This window comes from Fukomys damarensis, unplaced genomic scaffold (genome assembly GCF_012274545.1).
Source record: "Fukomys damarensis isolate Sample0158 unplaced genomic scaffold, DMR_v1.0_HiC HiC_scaffold_26, whole genome shotgun sequence".
In the NCBI taxonomy this organism is placed as follows: domain Eukaryota; kingdom Metazoa; phylum Chordata; class Mammalia; order Rodentia; family Bathyergidae; genus Fukomys; species Fukomys damarensis.
In genome coordinates, this window is record NW_022900938.1 from 2,192,959 (window position 1) to 2,205,540 (window position 12,582).

Consider the following 12,582-nt stretch of genomic DNA (forward strand, 5'->3'; position numbering starts at 1 on the left):
CAGAAGTGACCTTCACGTTGTATATAGAAGAATGAAATGCTGTAATACAATCTGCCGTAGCATCTTAAAAGGTCGGAGAGAAGTCCTGTAAATCCTTATTTACTCATAGAAGGAATAGCGTCCCTCTTAGTAGCAGCACTGGTTAAAACAATTCTGTAATTGCCGATACTGGAAACATGCAGAAAGTATGTATACACATTTGCACATTTTTTTCATTTTGAAAATCTACAGGAGGATTTTTATTTTGCAACCTTAAATTGATCAATGAAGAAGGCTGGAAGTGACTATTTTGGCTCATTTTTTTATTATCTACTCGTACAATTTCAAGGCAGAAATTCATGTTGCTTCTTTTTCTGTCTGAAATTTTGTTTATAAAATAATTCCAAATGCATCCCTTCTTGGTGAGTGTGTCGCTCAGAATTCTTCATGATCACATGAGAAGGCACACACAGGACTTGGGGACCTGTAAGATCATGTGGATCCACACACAGTTTTGTGAATATACAGGAGCAAATAATGATCTTCGCCTAACATTTCTTCAAGTCACAGTTGTGCATTTTTATTTTATGTCAAACACACCAAAATCTCAGTGTACTGAACTTTCACTCTGTTCTCTTTATTTCTTTCAGAAGATGGTACTGCTTCTATTCCTTCATATTTTATCTAAAAATAATAGTACAGCTGCAAAAAAATAGCTGGTATCTAATATAAATTGAATATTTATTGTCCTTAGTTCACTGCTCTCTCCCTGGTGCTTTGATTCTAATCCTGGACTCCTTATCCTGGTGCAGGATTAGAGAACTGCATGCTTTAGAAGTTGTAAAACGCGGTTTCATTGTTTACTACCTTTTCCTTACCATATATATTTAATTGTATTGTTATTGTTTTTTACATTACTTTACGAATATGATGTACTGGGGATTTTTTAAGGAATAATTAATTATTACTTGTCTTGACTGGAAGGACCTAATCAAACTATAGTCAGGATTTGTGCTGTGAGTCCTGAGGGTACTTGGATCCATGTGATTATTGAGAATTGAAATAAAATACAGTGAAACAATAGTCAAGAGTCTCCTAATACAAGAGGGAATGCCCTTGAGTCGATTGGAAAACTGTTCCATTAAACAATTGTCTGGTAATGTAACCGATTTTACCTGCATAAATTTTCAAAGGGGATGCTCTGAGACAGGGCGGCAGAGGGGAGACACTCTTCCTATTTTCCATATTTTTTGTTGCATGTTCACTGGGGGCATTGCGGAGGTAATTCCAGCATCAAATTTTCCTTTTAAAAACTTATCTTAAGAGAAGCTACTTTATTTTAATCAAGATGTAGACCATGATGCCAACTTTAGATACTGAAAATTTAAAAAATGGAACTGCATCAGAATGTAAACCTTAGGTATTAAAATGAGCACTGATGCTTTCTTACTATTGTAAAGCAGTGTTCATGGGTTTGATTTTTCAGAATGAAGTAGGGGGAAGTAAATGAATTCATATAACTATAAGCAAAATGCTAAAATCAATAAGTTGGTGAATCTCTAAATGTATGCATGATTTCAGCGAGACTGTTGTGTTATATGTGGCAGTATGGTGAGTGAAAAGATGACCATATCTATTCATAGGCTGGGGTTACTCACCATCTAAGAACATTTTAATATGAATTATCTTTAAAGGACAGGACACAATGCCATGGTTTGGGGAGGAGCGATACCCCACCACCTGCCCCCTGAGCTTCATGGTAGTGGCACAAAAAAACCCTCCTTTGTAAGGAGTCTTTATACTGTGTCTTGTTCACACTGATCAAACGACTTTCTCCAACAGCAAAGGTAAATAATTCCTATTAATTGACAGCCGAAACAAGGCTTTAGGAATTCACTCAGTAGCTACAAAATTATGTGCGTGCAGAAACGGTAGGGTAGAAGTCGAACAACTGCCTGTTTCTATTAAATGGCAGGCATGGCCTAGTCAGGTAAAAACATTCTTAGCTAAATTGACTGCCATAGCATCACGCAGGACAGAAAAAGTCACAACAGAACTACAACTTGTACTTTCCATATACCAGGGCAACAAGCTGTGATGCAAGAATATTTGAAAATATCACTACTTGTCTAATCTTTCCATGGGATTTTTAAGCTTGCCAAAGAAATGTACACATAATTGAGTTTTAGGATATATGTATTTCTTTTTCTGTGCATTACAGAGAAAAGATAGGTTGAGAGAAGGAACACAGATAGATAGAAATTTCTCAATTAAACACACTTGTATCACATTTATATAAAGCAAATAGGCATAATTTGTTTCTGCATGCATATTATAAAGAAGGTCATGTTATAATTGCTAGAATTTTAGAAGCTAAGACTCTATGATAGCTTCGGTTGTAATATAGTATCTTTGGTTGATAGTATTTATAATATTCGTGAAGTAAAATCTATTCTTTGTGAAGAAATACAGTTTAAGCTGGCAGAAAATTTTCTTTTAGAAAATTGTTTTCTAAATGCTTTATGATGAGATCCATTTAAATTTTTAAAAACTTATTACTGAACTTTTTGTACTTATAGAATAAAAACTTGCAATAACTTTGAGTTTGAGAAAAAAATTGAAATATTGACTTTTCAAGGCCAGAAGAACTTTGTGGGTGCAGCTCCTCCCGCCATGCCCAGCAGGGCTCCCCTGCGTCTGTCCCTCATCCCCTTTCTGGGTCGCTGCCTCCCCGCTGCTGCCCCGCACAAAGCCCTGGGTCGTGGTCCTGATCCTTTTCCTGCATTTCTCCCTGGTGTGCACAGGGGAGTCTCTCCTCTTCTTACTGATTAAACACCAAAGTTATGCTCTGAATTATATAGAATATAAAATTAGATATTGTCCCTGCCCAGTGGGCTCACAGTATCTCCAAATTTGCTTGTAAAATATGTCTACATATTGTATAACAGATGCACTTCAAGTGCTAAATGTCTGGAGATAAATCTATTATTGACTTCATCCTCTGAACCTTTCCAATTTCCTTTATCATTTGTCAGCTCTCTTTATGTACATACCCGGGCAGATTGGTAATCGCAGAGCATGCTCTTTCCTGTTTTTTTCAGAGGTGCCACAATCCAAGTCAGATTCTAGTCCTGTCACTGGAGGTACCAGTGACATTCCGGACCCCCACCCGTGGCTGCTGGTCTCCTGTGCTTGCAGCAGTACAGGCACTCAAGTGTGTCCTGTGGCATCTGAGTTTCTTCTGCCCTGTAGGAAAACTCAGGATTCTGTCCATTTTAAACTGTTTTATAACTTTTCTTAAAAATATTCTTTTCTCTGGGCTAGAGGGACAGCTATAGAATTTGCACAGGTATAATACAGGAAAAGACCTGGGTTGCTTTTTAACTACGTGCTTTAGCACACAGTGTTTTGTGTTTTAAATTTTTTTTGTAATTGTACGAGCACACCTGTGTGCCTTGGCACATTTCTGCTGTACATTTCTGCATACAGAGTGATACGTGTAATTCAGATGGTTAGACATAGACACAAGATTGCTTTCTTCAGAGTTTAATGCTGTGCTACATGTATGAATTATACAGCTATTGCTTCCAGACATCTAGGGGAAAGTCTTAATCTGTAAGAAAGCAATTCTAGAATATTATAAAGGTTAAAATCACATCCTCCATTCTCTTGTTAATTTCAAGCTGTGGATCAATAGAGATAAAAATCCCTTCAGAGTTTAAGGTTGAAATGTGAGTTTTCAGCCTAGAGGAACACAACTTTGATCATTTTCAAATAAAATACCAGTTTTATTTCTCCTCCTAACAACAAAACAAGAAAAAATGTAAAAGTAAAATGTTCTCTTCTTCCCTCTCTTTTTTGTTTATTTCTGAGTCTTTTCATTTCAAATGAGTTTTTAAACACATTTGGCAGTCAGTACCCCTAATCATTCAAAGAGTTGTGTGACAAGGGGGATCTGGCTAGATACCATCAGTTCTTTTAAAATGTATTAGTCTTTAACCACCTGTCTTTTCCCTTAAATTTTAAAGAGGAAAAAAAAAAACCATATATTTTGATGAGGGAATCAGCTTAATGCTTTTATAATGAAGCTTTGGGAAACATACTTTAGCATAACTTATGGTTTAAGACCTTGTCACAATGATGGAAATGAACTCATTTGTTCAAAGTTTGTCTTTTGGTAAAAATAATTTCTTTTATGACAATGAACCTGTGTGGGGCCAATGAAATTGATCATCAGGAATGAATCCTTTCTACTGCTGGCTTTGTATTTATAGCCCAAGGTAAAGTTGTAGTTTGGTTTCCATGTTAGTGTTACGTTTTGGTCCCCAGGGTAAAGAGAGCAGAATCTCATTGTTGTTACACTGTTGCCAAGAATCTCCTCTATGTTCATTGACTTTCCACCTCATAAAATATGGTTTGGTCATTAAGACACTCATACCTGGTGATCTATTTTACACATCCCCAGTCTGGTTATATCCTGTCATGTAAATGCATGTTGCACCTGCCTATTTAATGGTTTTAACTGAAAGGGTGATCATAGAGTGCTGAGACCAGCTTTTTAAAGCTTAAGATCACCTATATATAAGCTGAGAGTAGTTTGTAGCTTCCCTAGACCTTAGTGAATCTTGATCAGGTCGTGATCTGAAGCTATTTCATTTTAAAAGTGTGTTACAGAGCTTCGTGAGCAATAAAATACCTTTATGTAATATTTCCCTGGCAGTGTGTTGGGTTGCACCAATCTCAGAACTGTTTTAGGAAGGCAGAGCTGTTTCCTCTTCAAGAAATTCTCACTAGAGTTAGGGAGAGGTGGAGTGAGGGCTCAAGAAAAGGGACAAAGGTCACAGTGTCACCGTGCACGTTATAGGGAGAAGCACCTCCTGACCCGTGACGTCACGGTAACATTCAGGGGCCGGGGAAGAGGGTGGAGGGCCAAGCCGGAAGAAGGAAAAACGGCATCGTTCGCTGGTTTGGGACGTTTAGGGCAGATCAAAGTTAGAAATCCTAATATCTGTAGCATATTTATGAATCAGTAGTCATATTCTGAAGGATTTTAGCCGTTACTCGATGGCAGTCAGATTTCATTGATTTAATAAGTGCTGAGGTGCCGGTCATGCCCTGCGCATGAGCACTGCACGGGTCCTGACAGGCGTGGCTGGGCACCGACTGAGGTGTGTCACCTCGTGTCAGTTGTTACAGTGTCCACACCTCGACTCTCTTTGACCTTTGTCGGTTAATCGTTTTAAACTAAAAAATAAATTCGTTTACTACCAAGGGACTGTGAGACAGGACTGTGAGCTGACCCTGTCTGGTGATACTGCAGGGTTTTGATTGGGACTAGAAAACTAAGGCGACAGCATCATTCCACCTTCATTCAAGGGTAGAGAGAGTGTGAGGCAGACCCACTAATAACCAAAGTGGGCCCAGGATTGTGCTTACAGGTTGGCGCAGGGCAATCAAATGCTTTATGTGTCTGAAATTGCTGTTAATTCATAACCTCGTATGCTATTCAGACCACGCCATGTGACACTCTCAGGCAGTAGTTTTACTATACATCTATAAACTTCAGTTTTCAGTTTAAAATCTCAGATGTTTCCATTTGCATTTAGCTAAAAATTGGCAAGAAGATTATCATCTCTGATCCAACTTTTTTAATGGAAAACTAATTTTGATTTATGGGGTGGCAAAAATATAAACATTTTAGATAAATCTTTTGCCAATTTCTAGATAAAAAAATGGTTTTAACTGTTAACTTTGGCCTTTTGGAGGATTATTTTTAACTGAACATGTCAATGTTTTTACCCTATAGTGTTTTTCTGTGTAAAATCACACAGTATCACCTTGTTCTTTCTCACAGTGTGGAACCCTCTTTAGGGGCCTTGGTACTGTGTCTGCCCACAGAGATAGCCATGGTCTGGGGAACCAGAGTCTTGTGTCCTTACCATTCCTTTTGGCAAGTGAATGACAGTTTTCGAGCCATTAATAAACGTATGAAAACTATTTAAAAGTGAATTTAATACAGTACTTGCTTAGTCTTATCAAAAGACACAAAGACCTGGTGAGAAGCGTTTTATTTGTACTTCAGTGCTAGCACTGGTGCTCATTTGTTCAGTGTCTGGAGATCCCTGGGGAAACGACCCTGTGGCCAGGACGTCAACCTGCAGCCCTAGGGCCAGCATCTGGCTGGTGGGGGTCACCTCGGGAGAGTGTAGTTGCTCAAGCCTCTGAAGGTCCCAGAGGAGAACCAGGTTGATTACTTCTGACTCGGTGCTTCATAACTACGTTTTTCCTTTACAGAACTTATTTTTCACTAAGTAAATTGACATAAATGAAAATAGTTCTATATTTTATAAAATAAATGATGTGATCCTTTTTACTTACCTCTCCCAACACTCTGGGCTTTCCCTTTCCAAGTAATTCTATCAAAATTAAAATGTATGGTGGGTCTATTTTTTTCGTAACTGTGTAGATTTCAGTAAGTAATATACTTTAACATCTGACCCTCATAAGTTTTAGAAGTCAGTCCAATAAATCTCTATTTTAAGTTATTTTAATGTTCAGTGTGAAAAGTGTAAGTTTCAATTACTCTCAAGAATACTACATTTGGACTTAGTGTTTGCATTAAGCATGGCGGGGGGCCTTCATGCAAGCTGCCTTAAAGTTCTCGTTGTGTATTCCACTCTTTCAAAGTGGGACATACGCATGTTTCTATTCTGTATAGGTATTTAGGTATATGTGTTATATGGAATAGATAACATCTTAATTTAACTTACACATAGTATACGAATGAAATAATTTTCAGCAGATTAGTAGTATCTTAATATGTACTTGCACACATGCACACACATCTTCATGTACCGTTTTAATACATGTCAACCTCGGGCAGTGAGAAATGATCAAACCAGAGCAGTAGTACACCCATCACCTCTAACACTTTTCATGTCTTTGTGACGAGATGCAAAATTTTCTTTCTGGCTATTTTGAAATAGTCAACATATTATTTTTAGCTACAGTCATCCTACTGTATAATAGAACATATATATATATATATATACACACACACACACACACACACACACACACATTTTATCTGTTATTTGGATGCATATATAAGATTAATAAAATTTTTGACAAGTTAGAAATTGTTTCTTTAAAGAGTATTAAAATTATAAGTGTATGGCAACTTTCTAACAGCTTAATCAATATATAGGCATATACAATAAAATTTTACAATTTTAAGTGTACATCCTTAGAACCTTTGGCCATGAGGACATAGTCCCTTCTGTCCCTCCCGGATCCTTGTGCCCTCTGCAGTCCAGGCCCTGCCTCTGTTTTCTATCACCACAGTTGTGTCCTTTCTGGATTCTGCTTTTGGCCACTGTTTTCCCTTAGCTTTTCTATAGCTCACGACAAAACCATAAGCTCCTTGTGATGGGGACTGGATTAGTCACAGACACTCCATTTGAGAACTGGGAACCTCTTACAGGTTTGATGAAAATTCCACTGGAAAGCAGCAAGTTTGGAGTATGCAAGGACAGGAGACATTTCAGGTGTGATCCTCAGGCCTCTGCTGAGCCATGAGATGTGCGCTGCTGGTTGAGGTCATGAAGATAAGCCAGGCAGGTATTGCCAGTAGGTAGACAGTAGCCCACTCCCGTGCCCCTTGCCACAATACCCCAAGTACTAGCCGAGTCACTTCCTTGGTTTGGTTTGAACTATGAATGTATCTAACCTTTACATCTCATGCGTGTTGTGATATGTAACATGTTATTCACATGTCCACTCACAAGAGGTGTCATGCAGTGGCCCAGCCCAGCCCACCTAGGTGCCTGTGCACTGGTTTGTCTGCTTAGGACTTGAACCCAGGGGAGGTGGAGCAGAGCAGTCCTGGCGGGTGCCTCTCAGCCCATTTGCCTCATCACTGTGAGCTCAGTGCCCACCAACACAGGCCTTGTACATATTGGAGGTTCCGTACAGACCCCCTGACCGAGGAGTCCCTGGCCACACATCCGTAATGTGGATTTAAATCAGTGTGTACCTAGTGGGCAAAAACGCTGCAGAACACGTAGAGTGGTCCCTGCACGTATCTGGTAAACAGATAAAATGTTTATTGCTATGATTACTAGAATAGTGCTGCAAATTAGAAGTCTAAATCAATTATCCAGATGATCCAAGAAGGAGCTTTTTAGCTTGTCTTATTCTCAGCTTTTCGTGGACTCAGGGAACTCAGTTAATTGACTGGCTGCATATATAATACTCCACAAGCACAGCTCCTACTTCTCAATTACGGGGTGATTGACAAATGTATTGGTCTAAAGAGTTTATGAGTTTCACAGATTTTAATGAAATATCCAAGTCAGCTTGTACTCCTGCCTGTCACTCTCTTCATAGAGACTTCGAAGAAACCAAAACCCTTGCTGAATGCCATGAGGGCTGTGTGTGTGTGTGTGTGCGTGTGTGTGCGTGTGTGTGTATGCATGTGCCGTGCCAACATTATTGTGCCTGAGAATTTGGCATTGTGGGATTTTACTTAATCTGTGTAGTGGGGATTTTGTAACCTTGTGGATCCTTTATTTAAGGTTGAAAGCTCGTGGTCAAGCTCTTATTCCTTTGCTCCTTACGTAGTCTTTGTGCACACGCATGCGCATACGTAGTGCCACTGTCAGGCGGTGTATTGTGGCACTGTCCAGAGAGCTTCGTACGGAACTCTGATTCTCATGTAGGATTTAGGCTTAGCAGAGACTTACAGGCCTGCTGCAACCTGCCATCACTCAAGTGAGATTGGGGATTTCTTAGGAAATTAAGGATAGGACTGAGGTTCCCTCTATTTCTCTTTCCATGCCACCTATGTTTATTATTTTTTCTTATCCACTGGTGAGCACATAACTCCCCTCAAATTACAATATTTTTTGTAATTTTGCCATCTATTTTTAAATTAAAATATTTTCTTTAGACTCATTAAAAATAATTAGCTGGGAGTACATAATTTACATAACTTCTGTCACATGTACCAGTGTCATTTTCTCATTACTTGGAACATACCTTTATCTTCCATTAGCATCATCTGATTCAAGAAAAAGAAAAAAACTAATTTTTTTGTGTAAAATTTCTTTGCATGTATTCAATTACAAATCAGAAAAAAAGGAAAAATATGGACAAAAGAGATGTGGTAATAAATAATGAACTTCCCTTATGTCTATTATCTGGTGTCTTTTAGACCGTTTTTGTATGTGATGATAGTTTCAAATATTTGAAAGAGTCAAGCGTAGTCTGATCAGGTAGATCTCCCGATGACCTCTGCTCTTTGACTAAACTATTAGCTACTTCGGTCTAGTGTCCTGGCGGCAAGGGTAGGGACGAGTCCTAACCAGGCGTCTCGGCTTTTGACTACGTCCTGAGGAGCTCAGTCGAGCGGCTCCTGGACATCGTCCTGGGAAGCTCGGATCCCCAGAGGGCGTCGCTCACACAGGTAAGGGATTCCTAGGCCTGCGTCTGCAGGAGGCTGGGCCGGTGGAAAGTGGGGTCGGAAACCCCGTGTCTGTGGAAGCCGCAGAAAGGCTTAGACCCACGCTGCGACGGTCACGCCCGGGGAGCCGCGCACTGCCCGGGCTGGAGCCTGCAGCTGTGAGACTTGCTAGTGTTAGGAAAACAGAAGTGACACACAGAAGCGCTTTTAAAGATTACAATAGCAGTAGAAATATAGTTTTCTCGATTAAATTTTTGAATGGTTGGTAAAAGGACGCGTGTGCCAGGTAGGCGAACTAACTGACACGGCGCCAGCAGTTAAAGCGCAATGTGGAGCGCGTCTCTGTCCCCTCGGCCCCTCACAGCCCTCCTCCAGGGGCTGCCTGGGCCTCGCCCGCTCTCTGCCGTCCACGCCTGTCCAGGGCCCAGGGGCCAGGGCACGGAGGCGCGAGCGAGCACTTGGGCTTCCAAACGGTGCTCGTGGAAGCAGGCTGAGTGTGTCCCGCAAGCCCTTTAAAGAAACCTATACGTTTTTCACATTTCTGAGGCCTCGTTTCACAAACCTACTCTAAAAATCATCCAAAATTGAACATATTGGAGGCAATCAGCCAAAAATCAAGACTCCACCATGTGAAGCATTAAGAGCCAAGAAGAGTGACTGGATGTCATGTGCGGAGCTGTGAAACCCAGCCCATCTTGACAAAAAATAGACTTGCTGTGTTCCGTGTACTGTAAATGGCAGCATGTGGAGCGAGCAGTCACAAAGCTAAAAGAGACTCTGTGCCATGCGGGCCGGGACGCAGATGAACTTTCCGGGACAGTATGTCGGGGCGCCTGGTGGGCGCGCTGTCCCGGATCCCTGGGTAAGGTGTAGCTTTCAGTGCCTGCCGGCTGCTCTGTGACTCAGAGCCCAAGGTCTGCGGAGTGAAACTGTGCAGCGTGATTCTCTCGGAGGGCGCGGGCGCGGGCGCGGGCGCGGGCTCGTCCCGGTGCGGGGTGCTCTTTTTTATTCTTGAGGAAGAAAAACATCCCAAAGGGAGCGAGCGTTGTTGGATGGCAGACACTACTGGAAGCAGCGCTGCTCTCACTTGTGCTCTCTATTATTTCTGAGAGTGAAGAGAAACATTTATAGGGAGCGAACTTGGCTTCGGGTCTCACGCATCCCTGTTCCCTCTCGGAGGTGGTAGATAACACGCTCCTGGAAAGCTCAATAATTTCAGGTCATTCACTGTATAAGGCACGAAAGGGTAAATATTACTCGGGGTTACTTACCTTTCCACTGTCACGGATGTTAACACAAAGTGGAGGACTCTTAAAACCAGTTGATAAGCACTTCTTATTTCTTTAGTGAAAGATACCCCCTTGAGTAGTATTTTTCATTTTAGAATTCAGCCACGCAGAGTGTTTTGATGTGGTTACTACAGTGATAGGCTGTTGTCATGGTTTGTGCTACTGACACACTTCCTAAATATCTTAAAGGTAACATGACTAAATGATATGAATTAGATGACAAAATATACTTAATATTATGTACATTGCACATTATATATTTATATTCTAGTATATGCTATACATCATACTGAATACATAATACATTATAGTCATATTTTGTGTTATGCTTTATATATGTTATATCATTATATAAATTTTTGTATAATTATAAGATAATAGTGTCGTATCCACCTCTTAAAGCTATGATCTCATGTTCATAGTCTAGTCTTTCAAAAATTGAAAGCATTGAAATGTTGCTGGAGAACTTGATAAATTGGTAATCCCTGACATTTTAAATTAAACAAAACTTGAAAGTTGCGAAGTATATGACTCCCACAGCCAGTAGCATGTTCTTAGCAGCACCAGGAATATCCCATGCCGAAATATACTTTGTGTTTTAGTACGAACAAAGAGAATATTTTCAAGCAAGTATAAGAATGTTTTCCTGCATATTTGTGTTAATTATAAGTCAAAAATCTTTAAGCACTGTTTTAACTTTATTGTATAGCAGCCTTCAAGAAAAACAGTATTTATTGTGAAAGATGATTGCAGTTTCAATAGTCATTCCCTCTTATTACTTAAGAAAAACCATATATTTAGCCAGATACCATACACACTAAGTTTAGTTCACTTGGCAGTGCTTTAACCAGCTTTTCCTTCATGATCTTTGTATTTAAAATAAATCTCAAATAAGCTATAATTCACTGGACATGCTGAGTAATGAGTATACATACCCTGTCTGAACAGAAAAGTATACAATTACAGATAAGATCAATTATTTTTTTAAAGGTAATGTACTGAAATGGTGAAGGAAAAAAAACACACTGGCCTTCCTTTTATCTGAAAACAGAAATTGCTGGAAACTGGGGTGGCTAGGGGAAGAAACCTAGCAAGAATTGGTTCCTGGGGAGAAACAGCTTTCATAGTGGCTTTATTAAAACCAAATGAAAACAAAATGGCTAACAGGATTTCTAAATAACAAGGCGATGGCACATCAGATCGGTCCATATTACAATAGCGAATGGAATGGAAGGCGGACTTTCAAATTTCATCAAGAGACTGATCATTGGCCTTGCTTTTGCAGTCCTTTAAGATCCTCAGAGGTAAGAGGTAAAGGGCTGTCCTCCAGTCCCCACCCAGGAAGGGTGCTTTTGGAGTTGCAGAACGCTGTCTCTTGAAGGACCCTGTGGATGGCCTGTGCTCTGCAGACAAAAGCCCCCTCTCCCTCCTGTTTGGGTCCACTGGGTGAGAAGAGAAGTCTTTTGGTTGCTGCCTCGCACACCAGTTGTTCTGCCTCTCTCTATAATGGTGCCGCTCCATGCATACTGCCCCCAAATCCGTTGAATTGAAAACTGTTATTACCCGAGCACATTTGCTGTATATGTTTACCTCTTTCTTGAGTCAAGACTCCAAGCACTTTCTTGGGAAAGGAGAATGCATCTTTTTATAAAGCCAGCCCACAGTGTCTAAGGACTGTCTATCTCCCGAGTTGTCTTTCAGAAAACAAGCAGGGTTCCAAGATGAGCCCAGCAGGGTACATAATCTCCACCCTGTGTGAGAAGGTGAATGTTAGCTAAGCTACTATTTCATTTCTTGTGGTGAGGGCAGAATGGAGGGCTCAAACCTTTCCAGTTTCCTTAGACAGAAGAA

At 40.3% G+C, this 12,582-nt stretch overlaps 1 long non-coding RNA gene across 1 annotated transcript; it reads right to left on the bottom strand.

The window, feature by feature from the left end:
* Positions 1-298: 298 nt before the first annotated feature.
* On the bottom strand, positions 299-10,827 carry LOC104867561. Its single transcript, XR_781797.1, has 3 exons — positions 10,714-10,827; positions 3,033-3,225; positions 299-463 (listed from the first exon to the last, which is right to left on the bottom strand). It is a non-coding gene; the product is annotated as an uncharacterized LOC104867561 (long non-coding RNA).
* Between the last annotated feature and the right edge of the window lie 1,755 nt (positions 10,828-12,582).